Raw genomic sequence first — 19199 nt, forward strand, 5'->3', positions numbered from 1 at the left:
GACGCTACTGGAGCTGGAATTACCGCGGCTGCTGGCATGAGACTTGCCCTCCAATAGATCCTTGTAAATGGATTTAAAGTGTATTCATTCAAATTAGAGAGACAATTTAAATTAAAAAGCCTAGAGCTGCCTCCACCACAGGGGGGCTCGCTCGACCCACCAGCGGACAGGCACCAGTATTGGGAGAGGGGGGCTGGCCGTCAGGCTTCACCGCGGCTCTGGCACAAACCCGGCGACACGGAGGTGGCACGGGCAGGAGCGGACTGGCCGTGTCGGCTTCTCACTTTTTGGATTTTAGAAGGGCATGACATGCCTATATCTGTGTCTCCCCCTCCTTTTACTCCTCCACCTCTTTTATTTTCGCATGACTATATGTACTTGTCACTTTTCCATGTGTTAGTTATGTCTTCTGAGCAGTTTGTCAGCTTTTGGACACCTTTGAAGGTGTTTTCTATGTGTTTCTATGTGTTTTTGTTTGCCTGCCATTGGTTTTAACGGTGTTCGAAGGTGTTCGACGAACAGTTCGACGAACAGTTCGGTGAACACACGGGTGTTCGATGAACCGAACCGAACTCGAACATTACGGGGGTGGCTCAACACTAATCAGGAGGTGGCGTCTGTTTTACTGAATGGTCCTTCGGAATTCTCCACTATACTAAGAATAGGCATGGGGAGTATACCACAACAGCAAGTTGGGATCATTGTAAATGCAGCAAATGCGAAACTGCAGCATGGGTGGGAGCTAGCTGCAGAGATATGTCGTATTGGGGGACCTACAATACAAGCTGCATCTAATGATTACATCCGTGACCATGGTCCGTTAAGAGAAGGAGAGGTGATGGCTACAAGAGCTGGAGAGCTATCATGTCAGTTTGTTATACATGTAGAGGAAACCAAAAGAGTAACATGTGTGGGTTGTACTGTAAATTACAGTAGAAGATGTTAAATACAGCAAGGAAGAGTTAATGGAATGTTGAAAAATAAAGTGAATGCATGTGAAAAAAAAGGTTGTGCTGAGTTTGTTGACAGAAGGAAAATGTATATGGAGGAACTTAAATGGTTAACTAAAATATGCACGCTGCTAGATAAGCGCCCAGTTACAGCTGCTAGCATAGCAAAACGGCCTTGGCTTGATATGGAACAGCAGAGAATTTGCAGGAAAAAAAAAGGGTGAATGGAGGAAGAAAATACAGACAATGTTATGTGTATTACAAAGATACTGCTCTCCGATAATGGCGGAGTAATGAATTGTTGGGAATGTTCTAATGGTGGCCAGCAGAATCCATTGTCAGCAGATTATTGTGTTGCATGTCACGCACCCCGTCCAGGGTCCAGAAGGCCCACCCCTCGCTACTACCCAAGCCACTCCTAGTGCCCCATCCTCATCTGTTATACCTATGTCCGCCCAAAGTTCCAACCCTTCCTGCAGCGGCCATGTTGCTACACCCATTGCATCACCTCCTTCCTCTGACCAGATGTCACTTTGGTGGCAGCCATCTTGGTGCACCCTTCCTGTAGTATGCTTCCTTCTGGTGGTGGCCATCTTTGCACACCCGGAATACAGGCAGCAATACACACTACACCTGGAATGTGTATGAGGAAGATCATCATGATCAGTGTGTGACAGAACATTAGACGCCAATACGTATGGGAATGGGGTTAACTTCTGTCAAGCCCTTAAAATATGGGCTCAGGATAAGTTGGCTAATCAATCCACTACCCTCAACCGCACATATTTATGTCCACTTTGACATTAGGGATAAAATATGGTGATATAAACTAATTTTCTAGATGGTCATATATCCTTAAGTCTCTAATAGATGCAAATACACGTTGTCTGGTTTACGGTGATTGATTTAGCAAACGTTTTTTCTGTTTTTTTTTATTAGCATTCCACTACACAAAGACTGTCAGTTTCTGTTTTCATTTACATATCAGGGCAGGCAAATTACTAGGACGGTGATGCCGCAGGGTGCGCAGAATAGCCCTAATCAGTTTGCAAAGAACATGTCTAGCTGTCTGCTGCCATGGCAGCTGGACAACTCAGAGGTAGTACTGTTACATTGCGTGGATGATCATCTTTCATGTGCCCCCACGGAGCAAATGTCCATCAGGGTCAGTGTTAGCCTCCTCAAGCATCTAGCAAAACTGAATTGTCGAGTCTCAGCCTCGAGACTTCAGTTCTGCCTCGGTCAAGTGGTCTTCTTAGGCCATTGCCTTACTCGGGGTGCCAGACATCTCACAGAAGAAAGGAAGAAGGCCATCTACGCACTACCACTCCCAAAAGATCCCATAGAGCTGCAACGGTTCCTCGGACTATGTACATATTGCAGACAATGGATCCCAGACGCCTCACATCTGATGCAGCCCCTATATGATGCATTAAAAGAAGACACTCTGGCTGATGTAAACAACAAGGACCACTAAGAACTGCTGCAACAAGCCTTTGAACAACTAAAGTCAAGGATAATGACAGCCCCTGCCCTTGGAAATCCGGACTATGTTCAACCTTTCCATTTGTATGTCTCTGAGACGGGAGGGCATGCAGCCGGGGTACTACGCAGAGACACTGTACAAAGCAGCGCCCAGTCGGGTTTTACTCAGCGCATCTGGACCCGCTAGCCAGGGCCTCCCCCAGCTGCCTACGAGCGGTTCACGCCACACAGCAGTTACTTGAGAAGACGGCGGCGGACATCATCCTTGGACATGAGACCCACATTTATGCCCCACACGATATTGAGGCTGTTCTGGCTGTACAGCAACCTAAACATCTGTCCACACAGAGACACCTGTGGCTGCAGTGTTCGTTGATTTTGCCAGAAAATGTGAAATTACATCGGTGCACCACCATCAACCCAGCCACCCTGCTACCAGCACCTGAAGGAGAGGGGAAAGAGGCTCCACCGTATGATTGTCTGGAACAAATTACTGCGGAGTCAACTCCACTTGTTCTAGTGGGGGAAGTACCCTTGGATGATCCAGAACTTACGTTATATACGGATGGATCCAGATATGTTGACACCTCTGGCAGGTTTCATACTGGATATGCTGTCACAACTCAAGATACATTGGTAGAGGCTGCAACCTTACCACCGCCAAGAAGCTGGTCTCTGAAGTTGTTTGGCGGTATGGAGTCCCAGAAGTTATCGAAACTGATCAAGGACCAGCCTTTTCCTCATGCGTATATTAAGAAATACTTACCATAATCAGATCAACAGTGACGTTACATGCTCCTTACCATCCACAGTCAAGTGGCAAGGTGGAGAGATTGAATGGCACACTGAAAGGGCAATTAACCAAAATGATGCAGGAGACTACGGACCAGTGGCCTGAGCTCCTTCCCATTGCACTGTATCACATACGCACCACCCCCATAGGGGGATACTATTTGGGTCACAACAAGCTATAGCTAGATTTACCCCACAGCAATTATCAGAAGAAACATTATGTTGTGCAATATGTGATTCAGCTTGCCAAAGCCCTAACTAACACCCATGCGATAGTATCATCTTCTATTCCAGATCCAGCTGATGCAGAAGGTTGTCATACCCTCAAGCCTGGAGATTATGTGTATGTGAAGAAGCTTGTTCGGAAACATGGACTAGAACCATTGTATGACGGACCATACCAAGTGCTCCTGACAACCCCAACAGCAGTAAAACATGAATTTTCTGAATATAAGTCTAATGATCCAACATGTGGCAATCCAAATGTTGGATATTGTAGCCCCCTGGGACAAATGCCTTCATGGTGTATGTTATCAAATAACACAGTTTTTATCGATTTGGTACATAAATTAGCATTACAGCACTCTGCTTTATGGGACCTGCCATCAGCCACATATTGGGTCTGTGGGAATAATACGTATAAATGGCTCCCAGTCGGAGTAAGGGGGACTTGTACGTTGGCCCAGCTAACTCTAGCCACTTATCTTATTCCCCATAGTAAAGTAGATATGAGAGCCATCCCTCTTCATACCATCTATAAACGTGCCAAAGACAACACCCCACGCCCATCAGGAAGACCTCATTTAGTACAAATGAGTATACCCATAAAGATAGCCAGTACTGTCTTCCTCTACCCTATGGTAACACAAATGTGGGACAAATTAGTGGAAGTCACTGATTACTTAGATGACCAGATTTGGAATATTTTGGAAGTAACTAATACTACTGTTGCGGTGCAGAATCAGCTTATCATAGTGGCCAACCAACCTACTTTAGTGTTGGACTATTTGACAGCATCTCAAGGAGGGATGTGTCAGGTTATAGTCCCAGCCTGTTGTCACTATATTGACCCTGACTCTACCATGCGGTTAAAGACTAAAATGGAAGACATTAGGAAACTCAGGGAAGAATATAACAAACATAATGAATTGACCAAAGACAGTTGGTGGTCTGATATGTTTTCCTTTTTAAATCCTGCTAATTGGTTTAAAGGGATTGGTGGATGGATTGCTGGAATATTACAAGGAGTGTTGCATATTGCTGCTTGCATCTTGTTAATATATGTTTTACTAAAACTAGTCTTTTATTGTATCCCATTTTGCATGAGGAAAACCTGCCAATCATCAGAGAGCAAGGAGGACGCTGTTATCCGACATCCAGTGCTACTGTACACGGACCTCCCAGATGTAACCAGCATTGAGGACCTGAACGACAAGGGAATGATGACATTTACCCGCTTGCCCCGACCAACCTTACATCTGAATATCAGAGCATTATGATCATGTCAGCTAACAAGGGGGGATGGACATGCCGCGACAGCCTCGATTGGTAACAAGGGCACTAATTGAGTGAAGACCAATATCCCTAAGGCTCAAAGCATGACCCTGGGATAGCACCTCTATTGTTGATAATAACATAATTTTTAGGGGGGAATGTAAAGGACATATTGATACTCATGCTAGAGCAACTCCATTTTGTCTGCTTGCTTTAAAATCATGTTATTATCACTCCTTGCATAACATACTTCTTTCTTTCTCTTCCCATGGAACTTTTCCACACTAACTTTTTCTCACAAGAACATTTTGTATTTTGTCAGACACTCCGCTCCTGTTATCTAACTAGTTTAGCCCAGGATTGACCTTGTACATTTCCACCATGCACCATACTAACGATAATATGACCATATGTGTATTTCCATAATAATTGTACTAACATTGGTTCAAGCCTGTAGTACTGTAGTTTGGCTGCAGAGTTGATTGGCTATTAAAATACTCAAAACAATATAAAATGCTAAGCAAAATAAACGGGATCAGAGATTCTTTGAATCCTCCCAATACAGAGTATTGCCTCCGTTTGGTTGTCTGCGGATTGCGCAATCAACATAAAAATTTGACACTCACTTGGTCGACCGTGAAGGGTTATTGCCCTCCCTTAACAAAACTACACAATGCACAAATCCTTGGAGATCCATGACTTGTTCCTCTTTGTGAAAGTTAGGCGGTCTACACTTTCAGGGGACAGTCGGATGCTCTTATCCATCAGGACACCATCAACAGCGCTGAAGACACGTTCTGACAGAACGCTGGCTGCCAGGCATGATAAAATCTCCAAGGTGTGACAGGCGAGCTCAGGCCACTCTTCCATTTTCGGAGACCAAAATGTAAACAGGTCCAAACGCTCCCTGATTGTATTGATATTGAGTTCGAGATATTCCTGCACAATCCTTTCCAGTCATTCACCACGTGTCAGACTTGTACTGTTGTGCTGGTACACAAGCTTGTCTAAAATATGTGTGAAAGGGCTCACAGAAATTGCTTCTCACACTTACACTGCTGCTACCAATATTTGTGCATTGACGAATTGATGTTCCTGGGGTTGGAAGTCTAGAGCTATGATGCACACTGTGTGCCTCACTGCTGTCTTGGACAAAACCCCTGTTAGGGTTGTCTAAAAGTGTGTTTTGATACTCCAGTATGCATGGGTCCCTTTCCAGGGCGGGAAGCATCAGGCAAAATTTACGCTTGTACCGTGGATGTAACTGAGTGGCATCCCAGTAGTCAGCACTATTTTGAATCCTATTAATACAGGGATTATGTTGCAGATAGTGCAGCAAGAAGGCGCTCATGTGTCGGGCTCTTCCATGAGGTCCAAGCCCATGGTGTGTTGGTTCCTGGGTAACACTGATGCTTGTTTCCTTCGTCCCCTCCCGCCAACTGTTATGATCTGCAACAAGTACTAAGGAAAGAAAGGGGAAAGCTATCCCTACAGTAAGACAAAGCTGAATCCCTACGATGTAGTGGGCTGCCTGTTCCTTGCAGCTAGTCCCTGTTCCTCGGCTAGTCTGAACGAAGACCTATAGCATAAAGGAAGGGGTCCCTAAAAAAACTAAGGACTGGAACAAAAATGGGACACCTCCTGAACAGAAAAGGTTGTTGCAGAACACAAAAAGATAAACTGACAAAAATGTACTAGAGGTCCCAGAAGGACCAAGCAAACTGACAGAGAGAGGCACAGAAGCACATGGCTAGCAAAACAGTCAATCAACACTGGAGTCCAGCATAGCCAAAAGGGTGGAGCTGGAATATATAGGCAGATGGTCACGTGACCGCAAAACTCAAGATGGACAAAACAAACAGGAGGGTTCTAACACCAACCACATCTCCTGACTGTTGCTCGCCAATCACCTCTTCCTCCTCATAATTAGTCTGCCACTACTCTTACCTCTCATTACCACCTCCCTTCATCAAACATGTTCCCCCCGCTCATCATACAGCACCACTATCTTAGCCAAAGTCATAAAAAATACAGTAGTGGAAACGCGATCATTTACCGCACTTTTGACAAATTGGGACGATTTTCAGTAAATACGTTCTGGTGTCCAATCATGAATCCGAATGTGCAATGTTCGTGCCGAATTTGAAAGAACCTAATGTTTCGCTAATATATTTGCTCATCTCTAGTATCCAGCACTGTATAGTCACTATATGGTGGACATACAGTATCTGTATTGATCTTTGTATAGTGATTTTTTTGTCAGTAACAAACATGGTCAATTGCTCTTAGATTCTCGGTATATCCACTCAGATTATGGTCTGTCACCACAGTTGTAAACATGGTTACCTAAGTTAAGGGCCTCAACAGATATGTTCATTTCCCTCTGTCCTATGCTGCAATCCTAGTTACTCCTATCATTGGTTCGCTTCTGTGGGAAATATTATATATACGCATTTTTATAGTTAAACACAAAGGGAAAAAATAAATAGAAAAAATGATTGAGAACCAACATCACTGCCTGCCAATCACATTCCAGATAGCTTGACAATGAATAGAATATTGTTTAAAAGGAAAAGACAGCACTAGTTATATTCACAATGGTGCTGTTACACACCAGTTCTGGCTCTTTACTGGTGTTGAGGGAACATGCTCGACACTGCTCGGTACTCGCCCGAGCATCACTCTACTCGGGATGTTCAGGGAGCACTGAGCATTTCTGGGTTACTCGGGCGGGAGCTCGAGTCTCCGCCCTGCATGTTTGGCGCTCTTTACAGAGCCAATGAACATGCAGGGATTGCCAGCCAGTCACACATGTTGGTTGTGGGCATTTCAGTGATTGGCTGGCTGCACAGCGTCACCTCGAGTATGTAAAACCGGGCGCCGCCATCTTGGACACAGTCGCTCCGGATCAGACAGTGTAGGGACAGCACTGCTGATTTAGGGAGAGATATATCCTGCCAAATAGTTAGTGTAGTGTCTGTAAAGGCTGCCAGATCAAACAAACAGTCCTTCTCAGGACTAATATCCATCCCAGATATCAGGTAGGCAGGCAGGCAGGCTGTATAGGAGACGCAGTGGTTATACCAGCAAACGCTGCATTACAGTCCTGTGTGCTCCTGTTGCTGAAATTGCTGGACTTAGCTCCAGGTCTCGGGGGCCAGGAAAAATCCTTGTTTATTCATCTAAATCTTCTTTTTTTTACCTCCTTCACACTGTACAAATAACCATCTTATTAACCTTTTGGTGCCCCCCCCCAAAAAAAAAAAAAAGTGTGACTCTGATTTTTCAGACACAAATATATCTGTTGAAAATAGTCTGGTGTAGGCTAGAGAAACAAAGTGTGGTTTTGCAGTTCCACGGTTATCCACTTTTGGGCTATTTGTATCTAAAAAAAACCAGTTTGAGTGTGTTGCTCACTGTTCAGCCGCAAATATATATGTTTAAAAAAGTCTGATATACACCAGTAAATTATAACTGTGGTTTTGCTGCTCCACGGTAAAAAATCTCTATTATCCTGCTTTTGGCATTTTTTGCCGTAAAAAAACCCGAATATCGTCTCCCTGATTTTTCAGACACAAATATATCTGTTGAAAGTAGTCTGGTGTAGGCCAGATTACTAGAACTGTGGTTTTGCAGTTCCACGGGTCAAATCTCTGTATTATCCTTCTTTTGCCATTTTTTGCTGTAAAGAAAAACAGTAGTGTCTCCTGATTGTTCAGACACAAATATATCTGTTGAAAATAGTCTGGTATAGGCCCGAGAAATACAAGTGTGGTTTTGCAGTTCCATGGGTCAAATCTCTGTATTATCCTTCTTTTGGCATTTTTTGCTGTAAAGAAAAACAGTGGTGTCTCCTGATTGTTCAGACACAAATATATCTGTTGAAAATAGTCTGGTATAGGCCCGAGAAATACAAATGTGGTTTTGCAGTTCCACGGGTCAAACCTCTGTATTATCCACTTTTGGGCCGTTTGTATCTAAAACAAAACAGATTGAGTGAGTCTGGTATACACACCAGTAAATTATAACTGTGGCTTTGCCGCTCCACGGTAAAAAATCTCTATAATCTATTATCCAGCTTTTATTATTTTTTTAGTAAAGAAAAACAGTAACTGTTTCTCCCTGATTGTTCAGATTGTTTAAAAGAGACGGGTGTAGGCCAGACAAATAAAACTGTGGTTTTCCTCTTCCACTGTTGTAATCTACTTTTTATTACCCTTTTTCCATTGATAGTGCGAGTGTAAGCTATTTTACTTCCTTTACAATGGGCACGGCGCGTGGCAAGGGACGTGGAACTAGACTTTCTTTTGATGGTGCGTGCAGAGGACGGGGCCGTGGCCAAGGTGAGAATGTAACACAACCAACAGCCACATCTTCTCGCTCCCACTTCTTGACCGAATTACTAGGGAAGCACAGAACAACACCAGTATTGCAAACTGATCAGTGTGGACAGGCTATTAATTGGATAGCAGATAATACTTTCAGTTACCTGGGCACCACCACCTCCAGTCTGTCTTCCACACGGTCAACTTTTCGTAGCCGTGAGTCTCAACCGCATACTCCTCCTCACCCTGATGCTCCTTCCTCCCACCATGCTGAGTGTCGTCAGACAGCAACTGATCCCACACTTGGACACTCTGAAGAGCTGTTCACTGGTCCATTTTCAGATTTGTGACCCTCGCCTGCTCCACTTGAAGTGGTGGAAGAGGAGATCCCATGTAGCGATGCCCAAATATTTGAAAAGCCACGGCCACAGGACGTCAACGCTGGCAATTTGTCACAAGAGGTGGATGATGACGAGACACAATTGCCAGGTAGTGAGGAGGAGGATCGTGGTGCGCAAGTGGAAGAGGAGGAGGTGGTGGATGATCTAGTAACTGACCCAACATGGCAGGAGGACATGCAGAGCGAGGCCAGCAGCACACAGGGTGAGGGAGGCAGAGTACACCAACAGGCAGGAAGAAGCAGTGTGGTGGCCGCACACAGAAGGTGGGCAACAGTTCCCGGTAACACCAACACGAGGGACGTTGCCAGTACAACCTGTAGGTCTTCCAGAGTCTGAAATTTTTTTAAAGACAGCCACATCTTCTCGCTCCTACTTCTTGACCGAATTACTAGGGAAGCACAGAACAACACCAATATTGCAAACTGATCAGTGTGAATGGGCTATTAATTGGATAGCAGATAATACTTTCAGTTACCTGGGCACCACCACCTCCGGTCTGTCTTCCACACGGTCAACTCTTAGTAGCCGTGAGTCTCAACCGCATACTCCTCCTCACCCTGATGCTCCTTTCTCCCACCATGCTGAGTGTCATCAGACAGCAACTGATCCCACACTTGGACACTCTGAAGAGCTGTTCACTGGTCCATTTCCATATTTGTGCCCCTCGCCAGCTCCGCTTGAAGTGGTGGAAGTGGAGGTCCCATGTAGCGATGCCCAAATATTTGAAAAGCCACGGCCACAGGAAGTCAACGCTGGCAATTTGTCACAAGAGGTGGATGATGACGAGACACAATTGCCAGGTAGTGAGGAGGTGGATCGTGGTGCGTAAGTGGAAGAGGAGGAGGTGGTGGATGATCTAGTAACTGACCCAACATGGCAGGAGGACATGCAGAGGGAGGCCAGCAGCACACAGGGTGAGGGAGGCAGAGTACCCCAACAGGCAGTAAGAAGGAGTGTGGTGGCCACACACAGAAGGCGGGCAACAGTTCCCGGTAACACCAACACGAGGGACTTTGCCTGTACAACCTGTAGGTCTTCCAGAGTCTGGAATTTTTTTAAAGACTCTGCTGATAACCCCAAAAAGGCCAATTGTATTACCTGCCATGCCAGCATCAACAGGGGTGACAAAACTAACAGCCTGACCCCCACCAGCATGATCAGGCACATGGCAGCAAAGCACCCGAATTTGTGGGGCGAACCCCAGGGTCCACGACCAGTGTCAGCGGGTGTCACCACTGCTTCTTTCGCTGTTGTGCGTGCAATAGAACCTCCTGTTGTGTGTGCAAGGCAATCCCCTGTCCATACTGCATGCAAAGATGCCCCCTCCTCTCAGTCTTCACTTGTTATGGCAGTTTCTCAAGAAACAGCATCAACGTCCACGTCCACGACCCACCGCAGCGTTAAATTGTCCATATCCTAGACCTTTCAACGAAAGTGAAAATTCGCAGCTAACGCCCCACAGGCCACAGTCCTAAATTCGCAAATTTCACGACTGCTTGCGTTGGAAATGCAGCCTTTTAGGCTGGTGGAGACTAAATCCTTCCGCAACCTTATGGTGGTGGCCGTCCCTTGGTACTCGGTCCCCAGCCGACACTATTTTGCCCGGTGTGCCATCCCCGCACTACACAAGCACATGTCCCAAAACATCTGCTGTGTCCTCCACAATGCAGTTAGTGGGAGAGTCCACCTGAAAACGGACACGTGGACAAGTGCTTTTGGCCAAGGACGGTACATCTCCCTGACGGCACACTGGGTAAACATAGTGGAAGCCAGGACCCAGTCAGACCTTGGGATGGAACACATCCTCCCCACACCGAGGATTGCGGGCCCTATGTCAGTCAGAGTTGCCCCCACAGTGTACAGCTCCTGTGCATCATCCTTCTCCTCCTCCTCATGTTCAGCCTCCATCTCAAATATCACCACATCAGTTACAAGCTGGAAGCACTGCAGTACTGCCTCTGCCAAGCGGCAATAGGCTGTGCTGAAACTCATAAGCTTAGGTGAGAAACCCCACACTGCTTGTGAGTTGTGGATAGCTGTGAAAGGGCAGGCAGATCTGTGGCTGAGACCGCTGAACCTACATCCAGGCATGTGACAATGGCCGTAACCTTGTGGCGGCTTTTGAGGCAAGGCGAAATCACACACGTACCATGCCTGGCTCATGTGCTTAACCTCGTGGTTCAGCGGTTTCTTAAATCGTACCCCGAGTAGCCAGATCTGCTCGTCAACTTAAAAAGGCTGTCCCACATTATTAAGCAGCCTACATTTTCTTCCAAAATGGGAAAGAAAAAGGATGTGTCGGCTGCTAAGAAGCAACAAATTGTAGAGTGTTTAGGTCAAGGCAAGACTACAATCAACATTGCCAAGACACTTCATCCTGAACATCGCACAATCAAGAAGTATGTAGCTGATTCACAGTACACACGTGTGCGTGCTGATAAGGGAAAATTGAGGACTCTTTCCTACAGGCAATTACGTCAGTTTAAAAGAGCAGCGGCAAAAAAGCCTTGTCATAGCAGCAGACAAGTTTTTGAAGCTGCTGGTGCCTCCAACGTCCCCCGAACAACAAGATGCAGGGTCCTTCAGAGGTTTGCAGCTGTGCGTAAGCCATCTTGTCGACCTCCTCTATTCACTGTACACAAGCAGAAACGGCTCCAGTGGGCCAAATAATACATGAAGACTGACCTAAAAACTGTTTTGTTCACCGATGAGTGCCGTGCAACGCTCGATGGTCCAGATGGATGGAGTGGAGGATGGCTGGTTGATGGACACCCCATGCAAACATGGCTATGGCGCCAGCAAGGAGGAGGTGGAGTAATGTTTTGGGCTGGAATCATGGGGAGAGAGATTGTCGGCCCCTTTAGGATCCCTGAAGGAGTAAAGATGAACTCCATAATGAATGTGGAGTTTCTCAAACAGCACTTCCTGCCATGGTTCAAGAAGAAGAACCGTGCATTCCACAGCAAGATCATTTTCATGCATGATAATGCACCGTCTCATGCTGCACATAACACATCTGCATCTCTGGCTGCTATGGGAATAAAAGGGGACAAACTTATGGTGTGGCCCCCATGCTCCCCTTACCTCAACCCCATTGAGAACCTCTAAAGCATCATCAAAAGGAGTGTCTATGATGGCGGGAGGCAGGTCACATCTAAGCAACAGCTCTGGGAGGGTTCTGTCCTCATGCAAAACAATTGAAGCAGAAACCATCCAAAACCTGACAAATTCAATGGACGAGAGAGTTCAGAAGCTCCTTTCGAACACGGGGTCCTATGTGCAAATGAAGCATCACCTAGAATAAAGTTTTGAGTTGAAAACTGTTTGATATCAGTTTGTAATAACCTGCTAATGCTTATAATTTCAAAAATGACTATTTTTTTGTTCTTTATTAAAATTAAAAGGTTGAAAACTCTGCTGTGCATAATAATTTGGAACATGCATTTTGAGTGCAGTTTGAGTGTTTTATTTTTTCAAAAATATACTGCTATCATAGGCAGTTTGTACAAAAACCTTTCAATTGTACTCTAATAGTTATTTGACTGGAAAATTACAATGACTGCAATTCATATAGGTAATTTGGGAAAATCTGAGAAAATATTATTTGCATAATAATTTGGAACACAGTGTATGTGTACATTTTGCATAGGCAGAATGCTGCCAATTAGTGGTAGGGACCTGGTTATACAGAGTTCATGAATATGGAGGACTACATAGCAGCTGGTTTATTGTCCTCTAGTGATAATCTCCTGCTGTGGAGAAACAGCATTGTCGGGATGTAGCTACGGGACATGAGATTCCTTTTTACTGACTACTAGTTGTGAGTACTGTATGTTTGCATTTTATTTTGAGTGCTTACATACATTATACATGTAGAAAACCCTATTTATTTCATCTTCAAGATTACATTTAGTTTTAGGTTATAATACAGGATTCAGTTTACATAAGCACTTGCACTTTAGCCTGGGATTGAAATGTGGATTTTTTCACTTGTATATATTTAGCTATTATTGTTGAGCGAGCACTAAAATGCTCGGGTGCACGAAGCTCGGGCCAAGCTCACCGTGATACTCGGGTGCTCGACCGGAGCAACGAGCCCAATGTTAGTCTATGGGAGACGCGCGAGCATTTTTGCGGCGGCACCCCCGGCAGTCTGTAGAAAGCCTAAAAAGTGCCTAAAACCATAGTGACAGTGCTCAAATGACACAGGGACAGCATGGGGATCGCCCCAGGAAGCATTTCTGACCCCTAGGTCACTGCTGTCAACAATGTGGTCAGAGGTATTAAGCCACTTTTAAGGGCTCACAATAAAACGTTCAGAAACGAAACTGAAAGTGCTTTCCTATGAAATATGTTAAGGAACATCCTTTTCAGGGTAAAGACTTGTGTATAAGGTAAAATAAATAGCCAAAAACAAAAATACTCCTCCACACCTTGGGCTATGTTAACAAGTAGCATTTTTTATGCGTTTTTGCACTTTTGTATTGTTTTCAACCGTGATAAATGCATTCACCGGGAAATGTCATTTTAACATTTTACAACCTTATGTGCCCATATGCTGCGTGACACATGCATACAGTGCTGAAAAGACATGGGAACAGCATGGGGAAGACCCCTGGAAGCATCTCTGACACCCAGGTCACTGCCTAAAAGTGTGCCAATCAGAAGTGATTCTTGCCGCATCAGACTTGCAAGTCCTATTCCCAGGGCAGTGTTCAATTGTACCTCCCCCATTCCATGCAATGCAAGCGCAAGTATGCAGCCTGCCACCCACCCACCCCCAGGCTGCAATACCATACTGCTTGCTTGCTTGCACTTGAAACTGGGCCTTTTAGGCATGTGGAGGCGGAATCTGGCCACCACATCATGGCTGCGTCGGCGGCCTGGTATCCATACTCAGTCCCCAGACGCTCGGCGGCCGGGTATCCACCCTTGGTCCCCAGCCGCCAGGAGGCGGCCGGGTGTCCATAAACGGTCCCCAGCCGCCCCTATTTGTCCGGGTAACCTTCCCCACACTTTTCTTAGACTGGCCTGCTTTAGGGCAGCATTGGCCAAGCCCACCAGACAACCAGACTCCTCCGGTGGGCCCTGGCTTCTCCATCAGGGGAGTTGAGAGTGCCAAGGTGAGGAGCATGATGATGATGATAGAAGTTAGCATCTGCTTTGTTTTCTTGGAATGCAAGCGTAAGTGTGCAGCCTGCCACCCACCCACCCCCAGGCTGCAATACCATGCTGATAGCTTGCTTGCACTTGAAATTGGGCCTTTTAGGCATGTGGAGGCGGAATCTGGCCACCATGACATGGCTGTATAGGCGGCCTGGTATCCATACTCAATCCCCAGCCGCCAGGCGGCCGGGTGTCCACGCTTGGTCCCCAGCCACCAGGGGGCGGCCGGGTGTCCATAAATGGTCCCCAGCCGCCCCTATTTGAAGGACAGCCTAACCACAAACACGTGGACAAGTGAATGTGACCAGGGATGGTCCATCTCACTGACGCCTTCACACTGGGTTAATATTGTGGAAGCTGGGACACAGTTGGACACTGGGATGCAACACGTCCTCCAGACATAGAGGATTGCGGGTCCTGGGTCAATCAGGCTTCAACACAAAGTTCAGAAGGTAGGCAGCAGCAATGGTCGGCCTCCTACACAATGAGTAAATTATTCATGATCATGAGACCATCCATCTCCTTAGCTTTCTGTTCCTTGGAATGCAAGTGCATGTATGTAGTAGCGGCTAGACCTTAGGTGGTCAGCGTTTTGGCTCATATCCTACCTCCTCCGAGGATTGCTGGATGTTTTCCTGCTACTATCCCAGTTCTATGACTTCCATTAAAACAAAGCTTCAGGTGATGAATGATGGATGAGGTGGTGGCAAAGGAGAAAGAGCAGGAGGATCAGGGACCATTCACATCAATATCAGGCCAGTCAACCACACATGTCTTGTAGGATATGTTTCTGTACCAAAAGGAGCGGTTCGGCTACACAGTTGTAGGACATACAGTGAGTGCAATGCCTACCAAAAATGTCGAGGCACTCCAATGCCCCTTGGAAGTGACATGGAGGTCAGAGGGCCTTAACTAAACAGGTTTTTCCATTTATAGCAACTGGGTCTCCTGTACACTGTTGGCCTAAGCAGTGAATGGAACGCTTTCCAAAAATTATGAGGAACTGCAATGCCCCTTGAAGCAGACGTGGATTACAGCGTACTAAAAACCTTCTACCCATTATTTGGGAGTGGGTCTCCCTTAGTGTTCGCCTATGCATTGAAAAGCAAAAGCTGACTAAACTTAGGAGGAAATGCAATGCCCCTTGGAAGATTGGTGGAGGTCGCAGTGGAATAAAAAGACAATGTCAATGCCCCTTAAAAGAGTGGTGGAGGTCGCAGTAGCTTAACAAGATGGTTTTAATGCCTCTTGGAAGTGTGGTTGAGGTCGCAGTAGAATAAAAAGACAATATCAATGCCCCTTGGAAGAGTTGTGGAGGTCGCAGTAGCTTAACAAGACAGTTTTAATGCCCCTTGGAAAAGTGGTGGAGGTTGCAGTAGCTTAACAAGATGGTATTAATGCCCCTGGGAAGAGTGGTGGAGGTCGCAGTAGCTTAGCAAGACGGTTTTAATGCCCCTTGGAAGAGCGGTGGAGGTCGCAGTAGTTTAACAAGACTGTTTTAATGCCTCTTGAAAAAGTGGTGGAGGTCGCAGTAGCTTAACAAGACAGTTTAATGCCCCTTGGAAGAGTGGTGGAGGTCGCAGTGGAATAAAAAGACAATATCAATGCCCCTTGGAAGAATGGTGGAGGTCACAGTAGCTTAACAAGACTATTTTAATGGCCCTTGGAAAAGTGGTGGAGGTCACAGTAGCTTAATAAGATGGTTTTAATGCCCCTTGGAAGAGTGGTGGAGGTCGCAGTAGTTTAACAAGATGATTTGAATGCCCCTTACAAGAGCCATGCAGTACAGCATATTAAAAACATTATTCCCATTATTGGGGAGTGGGTCTCCCATAGTATTTCCTTATGCCTTCCAAGCAAAAGATGCCAAAAGTTAGGAAGGAGGAACTTGCAAAGCCCCTTACAAGAGCCATGCAGTACAGCATATTAAAAACATTATTCCCTTTATTGGGGAGTGAGTCTCCATAGTCTTTGCCTATGCCTTCCAAGCAAAAGCTGCCGAAAATTAGGATGGAGGAACTTGCAATGCCCCTTACAAGAGCCATGCAGTAGAGCATATTAAAAACATTATTCCCATTATTGTGGAGTGGGTCTCCCATAGTCTTTGCCTATGCCTTCCAAGCAAAAGCTGCCAAAAATCAGGAAGGAGGAACTTGCAGTGCCCCTTACAAGAGCCATGCAGTAAAGCATATTAAAAACATTATTCCCATTATTGGGGAGTGGGTCTCCCATAGTCTTTGTCTATGCCTTCCAAGCAAAAGCTGGCAAAAATTAGGATGGAGGAACTTGCAATGCCCCTTACAAGAGCCATGCAGTACAGCATATTAAAAACATTTTTCCCATTATTGGTGAGTGGGTCTCCCATAGTCTTTGCCTCTGCCTTCCAAGCAAAAGCTGCCAAAAATTAGGACGGAAGAACTTGCAATGCCCCTTACAAGAGCCATGCAGTACAGCACATTAAAAACATTATTCCCATTATTGGGGAGTGGGTCTCCCATAGTCTTTGCCTATGCCTTCCAAGCAAAAGCTGCCAAAAATTAGGACGCAGGAACTTGCAATGCTGGCAAAACGGACCACGGTCACCCTGGTGGTATAGTGGTGGTGGAGACTGAGGATAAGGAGATGAGCAAAAAAAAGCCGAAATGAGGAAGTGTATACCCAAGTGTGGGTGTGAAGCGGTGCATGGGAATACACCTCCCAAAATAACACAGTGGATTTGACTTTATGTTACTCTGCTGTCATTTGGTGGTGATGAGAAGTCTGGCCCAATCCAGCCCTTGTTCATTTTGATAAATGTCACCTTGTGAGCAGTGTCAGTTCACAGGCGAGTGCGCTCATCAGTTATAATTCCCCCAGCGGCACTAAAAACACGCTCCGATAACACGCTAGCGGCAGGGCAGGCCAGGACCTTCAAGGCTTACAGAGCGAGTTCATTCCAAGTGTCCAGCTTGGATACCCAATAATTAAAAGGCACAGAGGAATCATGGAGGATACTGGTATGGTCAGCAAGGTACTCCCTCACCATCTTTTGAAACTTTCCACTCCTTGTGAGAGTACCCCGCCTCAGGGCCTGTAAGCTGGGCGGGTCTCAGAAAACTGTCCCAGAATGTTGACAGTGTTCCCCTGCCTCTGTTGTATTGGAGTTGTGTCTCTCTCGCATGGACGCCTTGGTTGGTCAACGAACTGTGACCTCTGCCGCTAGCGTGTTCAGATGGGAATTTTTTTAACAGGTCTGCGGCAAGGGCCTTCTGGTGCTGCCACATTTTTGTAGACCTCTCCACCTCAGGAATAAGAGAGTGAAAGTTCTCCTTGTAGCAGGGGTCTAAAAGTGTATTCAACCAGTAATGACTGTCGCCCCACAATCTGACAACGCGAGAGTCACGGTTAAAGCAGCGTAACATTAAGTCAGCCATGCGTGCCATACTGGTAACGGGCAAGACTTCCGTGTCCTCACCAAGATGACGACTAACCATGCTCTACTCCTCCCCCTCCTTCCCCCTGTCCTCAGGCCACCCACGCTGAACGGACGGCATGACAGTTGTACAGGTACTACCGTCTACAGCGCATGATACCAGGTCCTGTTCTTCCTCCTCCTCCTCTCCCTCATTGTCCCCCAATGCATGTTGGGATGAGATGAGGCTGGGCTGTAAGTAATCGCCCATTACGGCTTCCTGATCCATCTCATCATGCTCTGGCTGCAATGCCTCCTCTTTAATTCTCTGCAGAGAGCGTTGCAAAAGACAGACAAGTGGGATGCTGAAGCTAATGATGGCGTCATCGCCACTCACCACCTGGGTGGACTCCTCAAAGTTTGTCAGGATGGTACATATGTCAGTAATTCAGGTCCACTCCTGAGGTTTTATGTGTGGAGTCTGACCTGAATATCGATGGCCTTGTTGCAGCTGGTACTCCACAACTGCTCACTTCTGCTCACAAATCTTTTGCAACATGTGGAGGGTAGAGTTCCAACGTGTGGGGACATCACACACCAGTCGGTGTGCCAGAAGCTGCAAACGCTGCTGCAACACAGCAAGGGCGGCGGAAGCTGTAGCCGACTTCCGAAAATGAGCTGACAGGCGGCGTACTTTGACGAGCAGATCTGGGAACTTGGGGTACGATTTAAGAAACCGCTGAACCACGAGGTTAAGCACATGAGCCAGGCATGGTACGTGTGTGATCTTGCCTCGCCTCAGAGCCATCACCAGGTTACGGCCATTGTCACACACTACCATGCCTGGATGTAGGTTGACCGGTCTCAGCCACAGATCTGCCTGCTCTTTCACAGCTGTCCACAACTCACAAGCAGTGTGAGGTTTATCACCTAAGCTTATGACTTTCAGCACAGCCTGTGGTGATATGTGGTGAAATCTGAGATGGAGGCTGAACATGAGGAGGAGGAGGAGAAGGATGATGCGCAGGAGCTGTACACTGTGGGGGAGGATGTGTTCCTTCCCAAGGTCCGACTGGGTCCCATCTTCCATTATGTTTACCCAGTGTACCGTCAGGGAGATGTACCATCCCTGGCCACAAGCACTTGTCCACGTGTCCGTTGTCAGGTGGACTCTCCCAGTAACTGCATTGTTGAG

The sequence above is a fragment of the Phyllobates terribilis genome, unplaced genomic scaffold, assembly GCF_046119375.1.
Source record: "Phyllobates terribilis strain yellow unplaced genomic scaffold, ASM4611937v1 Scaffold_1__5_contigs__length_1240528914, whole genome shotgun sequence".
In the NCBI taxonomy this organism is placed as follows: Eukaryota; Metazoa; Chordata; class Amphibia; order Anura; family Dendrobatidae; genus Phyllobates; species Phyllobates terribilis.